At 43.0% G+C, this 14,667-nt stretch overlaps 1 protein-coding gene across 1 annotated transcript in view; it reads left to right on the plus strand.

The window, feature by feature from the left end:
* Positions 1 to 14,667, plus strand: part of LOC121580937 (XK-related protein 4) — a 101,388-nt gene that overhangs the window by 61,971 nt on the left and 24,750 nt on the right. The window lies entirely within an intron of this gene.

Raw genomic sequence — 14,667 nt, forward strand, 5'->3', positions numbered from 1 at the left:
GGGTTTCTACGCAGGCAGGCGTGTTGTGTGTACAGTATACAGTAAGCTATGGGCCCATCCACAGGCATTGTTGCTCTATGCACATCTCTTGAGCCACTCTTCAGACTGGCATTGGCTGAGCGGTAGAAATAATCCCATTTCAGGGAAGGATGCACAACAACATCTGCCTAATCCCATTTAGAATGGCGGTTATCATCACACCATGCAAAGCCCCGGCTCTCCATTGCAGTATTAACATCATCCAGAGGCCAGTTATCCATCCAGTTATCCATCCACAACCAGCGCTGCGCATACTGGGGGGCTTGGTGCTGGGGATGATATGAAATAGGTAGTTAGTTACCATGAGGGGGAGATGTTTTCAAAGGAAATGAATCATAAGCAAACAAACGATCCTACTGACGTCCACTGATTCAGTACTGCAGTATTATTGGCTTTTATGGTATTGCACAGTATTTCATCATGGTAGTATCCTGGATCAACCTGGAAGATTAGCTTAGTTTTTTGTCAAGCAAGAACATGTGTGGTAATCTGTGAAAATGATCTCTGAGTTAGCTTTGACAATGTGGAGGAGCAGTGAGTGAGTGAGTGAGAAGGGCTAGAGTCCTGCCTGTCTTCATGGCAGTGTTAGGGGGATGGGATGGTGTGCATCATCATGCGGTTCAGGGCCTGGAGCCCATTCAGTGAGAAAGTCAGGCAGGAAGATCCCACTGAGACTCTGCTGCTTCCCCAATGCAGACCTGGACCTGGACCAGCACACACACACCTGCCTTTCCACTAGCCTGAATACAGAGACAGACCTAAAGCCCATGAAGGGATGGGATCTGCTGCTGTGTTTATTGTTGCTGTTATTTGTGTGTGATTTTTATGCCCAGCTCTTGGGCAATAAGTGATGTCAAGATATTTGAAGCATTCCTCTTTTGATTGATCAATCATGAATAGGTCCTTTGATCACTGACAGGGCAGGAGGGAAGTATCCTTGTGGTTGCATAATACTTTACCACTATCATAATCATGCTTGTCTGTAGATTTGTAGAGCTTCCATGCCAGACATTGTTATACTAAAGTCTAATATATCTACAGAGGTCTAGTATACAGCTAAACTGAAACCGCTTTGTTTGACCCAAAGATACTATTCAGTAAATAGCTCAGTAAAAAAAGTGTATATTTCCGTGCAAGATTCGACTTATCTAAAAATAGGTCAGGATTCCAAATAATGAACATTTATTCTGACACTTCTAAAATACTAACTTAATGCAAATTAGAGGCATAAATGCAAGAGTAACGGATGTTTGTAATGATTCTGTATGACACAGAGTTTCTCTTCTCCATACATCTCTGTAATAAGAAAGTTTGTGAAGGAAGCTTTTTAGTTATTCTATAAAATATTTGTCTAAAGGACAAAGGAAGTTTGATGCTTGGATTGTACCTAAAGCAATGGTTGGACCACTTGTTTTATAGCTTATTTATAACACAACACTATATCTTTTGATGGGTTTTTTATAGAGCAAGTACTCCAATTAAAGAGACCCCAAAGCAAGTACTTTGGTAGATTCCATCATCATACATTGGCTGTCCTTACTGTAGAGTAGTACAGGCCAGTGGTTATGATGAGTGGCTTCTTAAAGGGAGAGGTAGGCAGTTATTGAGGGGAAAAGGGCCTCTTTCCTCCTCCGGAAATCAATGGAGGAAATGAACTAGAATGATGATGTCACTAAGAGTGATGCATTTGCCTAGATTCAGATGATGACGTTTTGCCTTCTATTGAGAGAAAAAGAAGCGCTCAATGTGCATGTATCTGGATTCTAGATAACTCATCATGGGTAAGCTTGGTGGCGATATGTGTCATGAGTTTAGAGATTATAAAAGACTGTAGTCTTGTTGTGAGGAATGATGTGATACTCAGTAATTAAATATAATCCTATTTGTAAGTCGCTCTGGATAAGAGTGTCTGCTAAATGACGTAAATGTAAAATAATCCTTTAGTTCACATCATTGTACAAACATCAAAATAAAATAATTAGCTCAAAAACCATCCTAGGGAATATTTTGACTCAGTACTACAACCATTGTAAACAAAGATGTATGGTAGCTGAAGACTGAGACTAAGCATTTGGGTTTGATGTGCATTAATGTCATGATCTGCCTAGTTAAATAAAGGTTAAACAAATAAAACATAAAAAATTAATGTCATAATACAAGGGGCTGGCATGGCATTGCTTGGCCCATTTAGTGCAGGTCATTGTTGGTTCATCTCTCTGTTGCCTGTGAGTGTGAGTATGCTGCTCTGGTTGGCTGGGTGCCTGGGTGGGTCAGGGGGATAATGTGTCTGTGTGAGGCCCCCAGAGACACCCTGGGAATGGGTAATCTGGCACCGGGGCTGGGGCTGGGGCAGGGCTGGCAGGGTCGTATACATTAGGGCACACCCTAGCGAAACCTTTTAAAACGTTCTTCAATCGAAAACGGAAAACAATAATTTTTTATTGGACAATTCAGGTAGTCCCTTCCTGTTTCAGTACTTCTATCTTCCATTTGGTGCCAAATGAATACAACGCAGATGCCAGTAGGCAGGGCATCTGTTGGAAACGAATTCAGGGCCCTACAGTAGCTGCTTCCTGGAAAAAAAGGAGTTGGAACAGTCAGTGTATCAATTCACAGTCTGGCTACATTTCAAATGGGCCATATTCAGTCATTGACCTTTAGCAATGACAGTCAACCTAGTCAGAATTGTTGTTTATAGATCAAATTTTCTTAAGCATCCTGTCTTCGGTGCTCTGTTTTGAAATGGGAAATGGGATTTTTAGAAACCTCTGAAGTGTAATTACCATGGTGATCCTTAGCTGACCCCGGAGACTTTAAGACATAAACAGAGTCACAGAAAGTTGAACTCATCTCGCAAACCTTGAATTCATATCAATGAAATGCAAAACACTCACTGTTTGTGTTTGGTTTCTACTAGAGAAACATAAACATGGTTCGTTCACAGGTGAGATGTTGTGATAAGTACAAATTGATAAACAAAATATAAGTATTCAACCACAGTCCTTTCAAAGTGGTGTTGCATATGGAGCCCCACAGTGGAGGTGTCATAATACCCATAAAACCTAACGGTGAAATGGGGAAATGGTTCCAATCGTTTTTCCACCATTCATTTTTCCCATAGGGGATTTTAGAAACACTTAAAATAAGGGCTGTGTTTCGTGTAGGCTTAGCCTAGCGTGACGTTTTGATAACTACAATTGAAGTCGGAAGTTTACATACACTTAGGTTGGAGTCATTAAAACTCGTTTTTCAACCACTCCACAAATTTCTTGTTAACAAACTATAGTTTTGGCAAGTCGGTTAGGACATCTACTTTGTACATGACACAAGTACTTTTTCCAACAATTGTTTACAGACAGATTATTTCACTTATAATTCACTGTATCACAATTCCAGTGGGTCAGAAGTTTACATACACTAAGTTGAATGTGCCTTTAAACAGCTTGGAAAATTCCAGAAAATTATGTCATGGCTTTAGAAGCTTCTGATAGGCTAATTGACATCATTTGAGTCAATTGGATGTGTACCTGTGGATGTATTTCAAGGTCTACCTTCAAACTCAGTGCCTCTTTGCTTGACATCATGGGAAAATCAAAATAAATCAGCCAAGACCTCAGAAAAAAAATGGTAGACCTCCACAAGTCTGGTTCATCCTTGGGAGCAATTTCCAAATGCCTGAATGTACCACGTTCATCTGTACAAACAATAGTACGCAAGGATAAACACCATGGGACCATGCAGCAGTCATACCGCTCAGGAAGGAGGCACGTTCTGTCTCGTAGAGATTAACATACTTTGGTGCGAAAAGTGCAAATCAATCCCAGAACAACAGCAAAGGACCTTGTGAAGATGCTGGAGTAAACAGGTACAAAAGTATCTATATCCACAGTAAAACGAGTCATATATCGACATAACCTGAAAGGCCGCTCAGCAAGGAAGAAGCCACTGCTCCAAAACCGCAATAAAAAAGCCAGACTACGGTTTGCAACTGCACATGGGGAAAAAGATCGTACATTTTGGAGAAATGTCCTCTGGTCTGATGAAACAGAAATAGAACTGTTAGGCCATAATGACCATCGTTATGGTTGGAGGAAAAAGGGGGTACTTGCAAGCCGAAGAACACCATCCCAACCGTGAAGCACAGGGGTGGCAGCATCATGCTGTGGGGGTGCTTTGCTGCAGTAGGGACTGTTGCACTTCACAAAACAGACGGCATCATGAGGAAGGAAAATTATGTGGATATATTGAAGCAACATCTCAAGACATCAGTCAGGAAGTTAAAGCTTGGTCGCAAATGGGTCTTCCAAATGGACAATGACCCCAAGCATACTTCCAAAGTTGTGGCAAAATGGCTTAAGGACAACAAAGTCAAGGTATTGGAGTGGCCATCACAAAGCCCTGACCTCAGTCCTATAGAAAATGTGTGGGCAGAACTGAAAAAGCGTGTGCGAGCAAGGAGGCCTACAAACCTGACTCAGTTAAACCAGCTCTGTCAGGAGGAATGGGCCAAAAAAAAACTTATTGTGGGAAGCTTGTGGAAGGCTACCCGAAACATTTGAGTTAAACAATTTAAAGACAATGCTACCAAATACTAATTGAGTGTATGTAAACTTCTGACCCACTGGGAATGTGATGAAATAAATAAAAGCTAAAATAAATAATTCTCTCTACTATTATTCTGACATTTCACATTCTTAAAATAAAGTGGTGATCCTAACTGACCTAAGACAGGGAATCTTTACTAGGATTAAATGTCAGGAATTGTGAAAAACTGAGTTTAAATGTATTTGGCTAAGGTGTATGTAAACCTCCGACTTCAACTGTAATAGTCCCATATCAATACATCCAAATACTTCAGATGTATATAGTGACTAATATATGAATACTGTGACATAACAATCAACATGTACATGATTTAAGACACAATCGTTGCATTAACATTATATTTCCAAAACAGTAAGATTCAAAGGTTTCTACTCGAAATAAATCATATACGTGTATCCTAACACATTAAAACTAACGTAGCGTTGTTTTAACCATGATCTCTATTTAAGACAGTTATTTTGCGATAGTATACGCAATACCAAGGAATGTTGAGAATAGTGTCAACATCTTTAGTTATTAACATATTAATGAAAGAAATCATTCTCTCTACTATTATTCTGACATTTCACATTCTTAAAATAAAGTGGTGATCCTAACTGACCTAAGAATTTTTACTAGGATTAAATGTCAGGAATTGTGAAAAACTGAGTTTAAATGTATTTGGTGAAGGTGTATGTAAACTTCCGACTTCAACTGTATGTAAATATCTCCTGGACAATATTACTTTTTTTTGTTGTTGTATTTCACCCCCTTTTTCTCCTCAATTTCGATCTAGTCTCATCGCTGCAACTCCCTAACGGGCTCGGGAGATGAAGGTCGAGTCATGCGTCCTCCGAAACATGACCCGCCAAACCACGCTTCTTAACACCCGCCAACTTAACCCGTAAGCCAGCCGCACCAATGTGTCGGAGGAAACACAGTTCAACTGACGACCGAGGTCAGCCTGCAGGTGCCCAGCCCGCCACAAGGAGTCACTAGAAAACTATGAGCCAAGTAAAGCCCCCCCCGGCCAAACCCTCCCCTAACCCGGACGACGCTGGGCAAATTGTGCGCCGCCCAATGAGACTCCCGATCACGGCCGGTTGTGATACAGCCCGGGATCGAATCCGGGTCTGTAGTAACGACTCAAGCACTGCGATGCAGTGCCTTAGACCGCTGCGCCACTCGGGAGGCCCTGGACAAGGTGACTTTTATCAACATATTCGGCTCTATTTACTCTCAGATTCGAAAATTCTAATTAGCATCAAAGTAGACATCATGCAAAACTACAAATCCCTGCAAGCTCCTGCACGTCATCTCTAGCTGACGCCTTTACTAACAGGTATTGTGTCAATTTAAAACATGCACAAGACAGTTCACATAATTGTCCATTTAAAGAAATGTAGCTAATTTATTCATTACTACATTTAGCTAACATTAGATAGTTAATCTAGATATTCTTACCTTTGCCTCGATTCGGCAATCTCGTCCAGATCATCATGGCATTTGGGGGTAAATACAGGCGAATATATTGATAAAAGTCACCTTGTCCTAGAGAGATTTACAAGGTTATCAAAACGTCACGCCAGGGTAAGCCTACACAAAACTCAGCCCTTATTTTAAGTGTTTCTAAAATCCCCAATGGGAAAAATGAATGGTGGAAAGACGATTGGAACCATTTCCCTGTTTTACCCCTAGGTTTTATAGGTATTATGACTCATACTTTGGTACTCTGTAATACACATTTACAGATGTAGGATCTTAATTTGAGCCAGTTTCCTACAGCAAGTCTGAAATTTGTGGAAATTACTTGTGGAATTATTTGTGAAATTTCTAACTTTTGGAGCATTTTTAAACCTCAAATACACTACAAGTTTAAAATGTCCTGCGTTGCAGGAAAGTTCTACTGCAAAATCAAGAGATCTCTCTTAATGAGGCACTTATAGAAAGTATCAATAGTCAAAGCATACACTTGCACTAAGTGTGATAGAAGCAGTTTTGTGAAAATACACACCTGCAGTTCAATCATTTCCACATTAGCATTACAGATGCAGCATTTGTATGTGGCTATTTGTGACAAAATGTGCGTAATATTAGTGTCTTGATGTAGAGAGGTAACAAAAATTATAGAGTGCAAATATGCAGAGTGCAGAATGGGAACCAAAATACAGACTAATTAGTCGCCAAGTTGGACTCCCCTGAACATATTCTCATGTAATGGAGTAGTAGAAGCAGTACTGAAATAGCCCCGGGGTGAGACGGTAGATTCTGGGGGGTTATGTTAGGAAGGTTGCCCAGACTACCAGTGGAGCATATTATTTTGTGTGTGAGGATTTAAATTAATAGATTGGTGTAGATGTAGTCAATAGCTCATGTTCATTCTGCACCTCTCTCTCTCTAGTGGTAAAAGTGTATATTCAAGAAAAAAGCTCTTTCAAGCCTTTTTGTTTAAATGGTTAATTAGTTGGGAATAGCTAGCAGCTTAGAGTGAATATGCTCCATCCACTCTCGGGCTGAGTCCCAAATGGCACCCTATTCCCTATATATACAGTTGAAATCAGAAGTTTACATTCACCTTAGCCAAATACATTTAAACTCAGTTTTTCACAATTCCTGACATTTAATCCTAGTAAAGATTCCCTGTCTTAGGTCAGTTAGGATCACCACTTTATTTTAAGAATGTGAAATGTCAGAATAATAGTAGAGAGAATTATTTATTTCAGCTTTTATTTCTTTCATCACATTCCCAGTGGGTCAGAAGTTTACATACACTCAATTAGTATTTGGTAGCATTGCCTTTAAATTGTTTAACTTGGATCAAACGTTTCGGGTAGCCTTCCACAAGCTTCCCACAATAAGTTTGGTGAATTTAGGTCCATTCCTCCTGACAGAGCTGGTGTAACTGAGTCAGGTTTGTAGGCCTCCTTGCTCGCACACGCTTTTTCAGTTCTGCCCACAAATGTTCTATAGGATTGAGGTCAGGGCTTTGTGATGGCCACTCCAATACCTTGACTTTGTTGTCCTTAAGCCATTTTGCCACAACTTTGGAAGGATGCTTGGGGTCATTGTCCATTTGGAAGACCCATTTGCGACCAAGCTTTAACTTCCTGACTGATGTCTTGAGATGTTGCTTCAATATATCCACATAATTTTTCATCCTCATGATGCCATCTATTTTGTGAAGTGCACCAGTCCCTCCTGCAGAAAAGCAACCCACAGCATGATGCTGCCACCCCCGTGCTTCACGGTTGGGATGGTGTTCTTCGGCTTGCAAGTCCCCCCTTTTTCCTCCAAACATAACGATGGTCAATATGGCCAAACAGTTCTATTTTTGTTTCATCAGACCTGTGGGCATTTCTCCATAAAGTACGATCTTTGTCCCCATGTGCAGTTGCAAACCGTAGTCTGGCTTTTTTATGGCGGTTTTGGAGCAGTGGCTTCTTCCTTGCTGAGCGGCCTTTCAGGTTATGTCGATATAGGACTCATTTTACTGTGGATATAGATACTTTTGTACCTGTTTCCTCCAGCATCTTCACAAGGTCCTTTGCTGTTATTAAGGGATTGATTTGCACTTTCCGCACCAAAGTACGTTCATCTCTAGGAGACAGAACGCGTCTCCTTCCTGAGCGGTTTGACGGCTGTTTGCACCCATGGTGTTTATACTTGCATACTATTGTTTGTACAGATAAACGTGGTACCTTCAGGCATTTGGAAATTGCTCCCAAGGATGAACCATACTTGTGGAGGTTTACAAAAATGTTCTGAGGTCTTGGCTGATTTCTTTTGATTTTCCCATGATGTCAAGCAAAGAGGCACTGAGTTTGAAGGTAGGCCTTGAAATACATCCACAGGTGCACTTCCAATTGACTCATATTATGTCAATTAGCCTATCAGAAGCTTCTAAAGGCATGACATTATTTTCCGGAATTTTCCAAGCTGTTTAAAGGCACAGTCAACTTAGTGTATGTAAACTTCTGACCCACTGGAATTGTGATACAGTGAATTATATGTGAAATAATCTGTCTGTAAACAATTATTGGAAAAATTACTTGTGTCATGCACAAAGTAGATGTCCTAACCGACTTGCCAAAACTATTGTTTGTTAACAAGAAATGTGTGGAGTGGTTGAAAAATGAATTTGAATGACTCCAACCTAAGTGTATGTAAACTTCCGACTTCAACTGTATGTGACGTGGTGAGGTTGGACCCAGGAGCAGAGAAGAGACCAGACGAGGAATCAGTGGTTAAGGATAAACATAATACTTTACTGAGAAACGGTAACTGAAGGATCACAGTAACACGGGAAAAACAACAAACACTAAGTCTTGAAAACTCACTCAGGAGACAAAAGCACACGGCAAACAATTAAAGCTTCTGCAAAGGACAACAGAAAACACACCTCTTTTAACAGGGAAATCATAATGAGTAATAGGACACACCTGAGTGTCATTAATGTCTCTAGGACGGTCTCTCTGTGGAACCATGACAATATAGTGCACTACTTTTTACCAGAGCCCTATGGGCAGCCTAGAACAAGAAAACGGATAGCTGGTTTCTGCCCGTGGGGGTGGAGGGAGAGGGAAAGATGGAGGAAGAGAAAGGCCAATGCAGAGGTTAACTCATCTTAAGTGCCACTTAGTGTTTGTTGGTCTAAAATGCTGGCGCCGTCGGAGATGACGGCCTCGCGACTAGCTCTTAGGAAACTTTGCAGTATTTTGTTTTTTTATGTATTATTTTTTACATTATTAGCTCAGGAAATGTTTAGTGTCATTACATACAGCCAGGAAGAACTATTGGATATCAGAGCTGCGGTAACTCACCAGAACTACCAGCATTACGACCAGGAATACAACTTTCCCGAAGCAGATCCTTTGTTCGCTCTACCCAGCAATTGAACTGATTCCAGAGGCCGACCCAAAACATCGCCGGCGGAGGAGAGGCACTCGAGGCGGCCTGCTGGTTCGACATAGGAGGCGTGCACACCACCCACCGCTTCCGAGTATATTACTCGCTAATGTTCAGTCTTTGGATAACAAAGTTGACAAGCTCAGGGCAAGGATTTCATTCCAGAGAGACATCAGGGCCTACTGGATACTCTGTCGATTCTCAGTTCATCGCACAGACAGGAATAAATATCTCTCCGGGAAGCTGAAGGGCGGAGGTGTGTGTTTCATGATTAACGACCTTTTGTTCACCCGACCTAGAATACCTCACAATCAAATGACGACCGTATTATCTCCCAAGATAATTTTCCTCTATTATAGCCATGGCCGTTTATATCACCCCTCAAGCCAATACCACGACGGCCCTCAAAGAACTTCACTGGACTTTATGCAAACTGGAAACCACATATCCTGAGGCTGCATTTATTGTAGCTGGGGATTTTAACAAAGCAAATTTGAAGACTGCCGAAGTTCTATCAACATATCGACTGTAGTACTCGCGCTGCTAAAACACTCGACCACTGTTATTCAAACATCTGGGATGCTTACAAGGCCCTCCCCGGCCCTCCTTTTGGCAAATCTGACCACGACTCCATTTTGCTTCTCCCTTCCTATAGGCAGAAACTCAAACAGGAAGTAACCGTGCTAAGGACTATCCAATACTGGTCTGACCAATCGGAATCCACGCTTCAAGATTGTTTTGATCACACGGACTTGGATATGTTCCGGGTAGCTTGCGAAAATAATTTAGACTAATACACTGATACGGTAACTGAGCTTATCAGGAAGTGTATAGGAGATGTCGTACCCACTGTGACTATTAAATCATATCAAATCAAATCAAATGTATTTGTCACATGCGCCTAATACAACAGGTGAATGCTTACTTACAAGCCCTTAACCAACAATGCATTTTAAGAAAGAATACCAAAAAATACAATATAAAATAATACGAAATAAAAATATGGGGGGTGCAAATAGTCTGGTTAGCCATTTGATTAGATGTTCAGGAGTCTTATGGCTTGGGGGTAGAAGCTGTTTAGAAGCATCTTGGAACTAGACTTGGCACTCCGGTACTGCTTGCCGTGCGGTAGCAGAGAGAACAGTCTATGACTAGGGTGGCTGGAGTCTTTCACAATTTTTAGGGCCTTCCTCTGACACCGCCTGGTATAGAGGTCCTGGATGGCATGAAGCTTGGCCCCAATGATGTACTAGGCCGTACGCACTACCCTCTGTAGTGCCTTGTGGTCGGAGGCCGAGCAGTTGCCATACCAGGCAGTGATGCAACCAGTCAGGATGCTCTCGATGGTGCAGCTGTAGAACCTTTTGAGGATCTGAGGACCCATGCCAAATCTTTTCAATCTCCTTAGGGGGAATAGGTTTTGTCGTGCCCTCTTCACGACTGTCTTGGTATGCGTGGACCATGTTAATTTGTTGGTGATGTGGACACCAAGGAACTTGAAGCTCTCAACCTGCTCCACTACAGCCCCGTCGATGAGAATGGGGATGTGCTCGGTCCTCTTCTTTTTCCTGTAGTCCACAATCATCTCCATTGTCTTGATCACGTTGAGGGAGAGGTTGTTGTCCTGGCACCATACGGCCAGGTCTCTGACCTCCTCCCTATAGGCTGTCTCGTCGTTGTCGGTGATCAGGCCTACCACTGTTGAGTCATCACAAACTTAATGATGGTGTTGGAGTCGTACCTGGCCATGCAGTCATGAGTGAACAGGGAGTACAGGAGGGGACTGAGCACGCACCCCTGAGGGGCCCACGTGTTGAGGATCAGCATGGCGGATGTGTTGTTACCTACCCTTACCACCTAGGGGCGGCCCGCCAGGAAGTCCAGGATCCAGTTGCAGAGGGAGGTGTTTAGTCCCAGGGTCCTTAGCTTAGTGATGAGCTTTGAGGGCACTATGGTGTTGAAAACTGAGCTGTAGTCAATGAATAGCATTCTCACATAGGTGTTCCTTTTGTCCAGGTTTGAAAGGGCAGTGTGGAGCGCAATAGAGATTGCATATTATGTGGATCTGTTGGGGTGGTATGCACATTGGAGTGTTTCTAGGGTTTCTGGGTTAATGATGTTGATGTGAGCCATGACCAGCCTTTCAAAGCACGTCATGGCTACAGACGTGAGTGCTACGGGTCGGTAGTCATTTAGGCAGGTTACCTTAGTGTTCTTGGGCACAGGGACTATGGTGGTCTGCTTGAAACATCTTGGTATTATAGACTCAGACAGGGAGAGGTTGAAAATGTCAGTGAAGACACTTGCCAGTTGGTCAGCGCATGCTCAGAGTACACGTCCTGGTAATCCGTCTGGCCCTGCGGCCTTCTGAATGTTGACCTGTTTAAAGGTCTTACTCACATCGGCTACGGAGAACGTGATTACACGGTCGTCCGGAACAGCTGATGCTCTCATGCATGTTTCAGTGTTACTTGCCTCGAAGCGAGCATAGAAGAAATTTAGCTCGTCTGGTAGGCTCGTGTCACTGGGCAGCTCGTGGCTGTGCTTCCCTTTGTAGTCTGGTGTAGTACGATTCGATCTTAGTCCTGTATTGATGCTTTGCCTGTTTGATGGTTCTTCGGAGGGCATAGTGGGATTTTTTATAAGCATCCGGGTTAGAGTCCCGCTCCTTGAAAGCGGCAGCTCTATCCTTTAGCTCAGTGCGGATGTTGCCTATAATCCATGGCTTCTGGTTGGGGTATGTACGTACAGTCACTGTGGGGACGACGTCATCGATGCACTTATTGATGAAGCCGGTGACTGATGTGGTGTACTCCTTAATGCCATCGGTAGAATCCCGGGTTAATATTCCAGTCTGTGCTAGCAAAACAGTCCTGTAGCTTAGCATCTGCTTCAAAACCTAACCTAACCAGAAACCGTGGATAGATGGCAGCATTCACACAAACCTGAAAGCGCGAACCACCGCATTTAACCATGGCAAGTTGTCTAGGAATATGGCAGAATACAAACAGTGTAGTTATTCACTCCGCAAGGCAATCAAACAAGTAAAACGTCAGTATAGAGACAAAGTGGAGTCGCAATTCAACAGCTCAGACACGAGACGTATGTGGCAGGGTCTACAGACAATCACGGACTACAAAAGGAAAACCAGCCTCATCACCGAGACCGACGTCTTGCTTCCGGACAAGCTAAACACCTTCTTCGCCCGCTTTGAGGATAACACAGTGCAGCTACCAAGGACTGTGGACTCGCCTTTTCCATGGCCGACGTGAGTAAAACATTTAAACGTGTTAACCCTCGCAAGGCTGCCGGCCCAGACGACATCCCTAGCCGTGTCCTCAGAGCATGCGCAGACCTGCTGGCTGGTGTGTTTACGGGCATATTCAATCTCTCCCTATCCCAGTCTGATGTCCCCACATGCTTCAAGATGGCCACCATTGTTCCTGTACCCAAGAAAGAAAAGGTAACTGAACTAAACAACTATCGCCCCGTAGCACTCACCTCTGTCATCATGAAGTGCTTTGAGAAACTAGTCAAGGATCATATCACCTCTACCTTACCTGCCACCCTAGACCAACTTCAATTTGCTTACTGCCCCAATAGATCCACAGACGATGCAATCGCCATCACTCTGCACACTGCCCTATTCCATCTGGACAAGAGGAATACCTATGTAAGAATGCTGTTCATTGACTATAGATCAGCATTCAACACCATAGTACCATAGCTCATCATTAAGCTCGAGGCCCTGGGTCTGAACCCCACCCTGTGCAACTGGGTCCTGGACTTCCTGACGGAACGCCCCCAGGTGCTGAAGGTAGGAAACAACACCTCCACTTCGCTGATCCTCAACACTGGGGCCCCACAAGTGTGCGTGCTCAGCCCACTCCTGTACTCCCTGTTCACCCATGACTGCGTGGCCAAGCACGCCTCCAACTCAATCATCAAGTTTGCAGACGACACAACAGTAGTAGACTTGATTACCAATAATGACGAGACAGCCTACAGGGAGGAGGTGAGGGCTCTGGGAGTGTGGTGCCAGGAAAATAACCTCTCACTCAACGTCAACAAAACAAAGGAGATGATCGTGGACTTCAGGAAACAGCAGAAGGTGCACCCCCCTAGCCACATCGACGGGACCGCAGTGGAGAAGGTGGAAAGCTTCAAGTTCCTTAGCGTACACATCACTGACAAACTGAAATGGACCACCCACACAGACAGTGTGGTGAAGAAGGTGCAACAGAGCATATTTAACATCAGGAGGCTGAAGAAATGTGTCTTGGCACCTAAAACCCTCACAAACCTTTAAAGATGCTCAATTGAGAGCATCCTGTCGGGCTGTATCACCTGGTACGGCAACTGCACCGCCCGCAACCGCAAGGCTCTACAGAGGGTGGTGCGGTCTGCCCAACTCATTACTTGGGGCAAACTACCTGCCCTCCAGGACACCTACAGCACCCGATGTCACAGGAAGGCCAAAAAGATCATCAAGGACATCAACCACCCAAGACACTGCCTGTTCTGCCCGCTATCATCCAGAAGGCGAGGTCAGTACAGGTGCATCAAAGCTGGGACCGAGAGACCGAAAAACAGCTTCTATCTCAAGGCCATCAGACTGTTAAACAGCAATCACTAGCACATTAGAGGCTGCTGCCTATAGACATAGACTAGAAATCACTGGCCACTTTAAAAAATTGAACACTAGCCACTTTAATAATGTTTACATATCTTGCATTACTCATCTCATATGTATTAACTGTATTCTATACTATTCTACGGTATTTTAGTCACTTTAATAAAATTACTAAAATGTTTTTTTTTTTATGTAATAATGTTTACATATCTTGCATTACTCATCTCATATGTATATACTGTATTCTATACTATTCTACTGTATCTTAGTCCATGCCGCTCTGACATCGCTCGTCCAAATATATGTATATATTCTTCATTCATTCCTTACTTAGATTTGTGTGTATTGGGTATATGTTGTGAAATTGTTAGATATTACTTCTTAGATATTACTGCACTGTCGGAGCTAGAAGCACAAGCATTTCGCTACACCCGCAATAACATCTGCTAAACACGTGTATGTGACCAATAAAATTTAATTTGAGACGTTCTCACTGTGTAACAATT

This window comes from Coregonus clupeaformis, chromosome 14 (assembly GCF_020615455.1).
Source record: "Coregonus clupeaformis isolate EN_2021a chromosome 14, ASM2061545v1, whole genome shotgun sequence".
Classification (NCBI taxonomy): domain Eukaryota; kingdom Metazoa; phylum Chordata; class Actinopteri; order Salmoniformes; family Salmonidae; genus Coregonus; species Coregonus clupeaformis.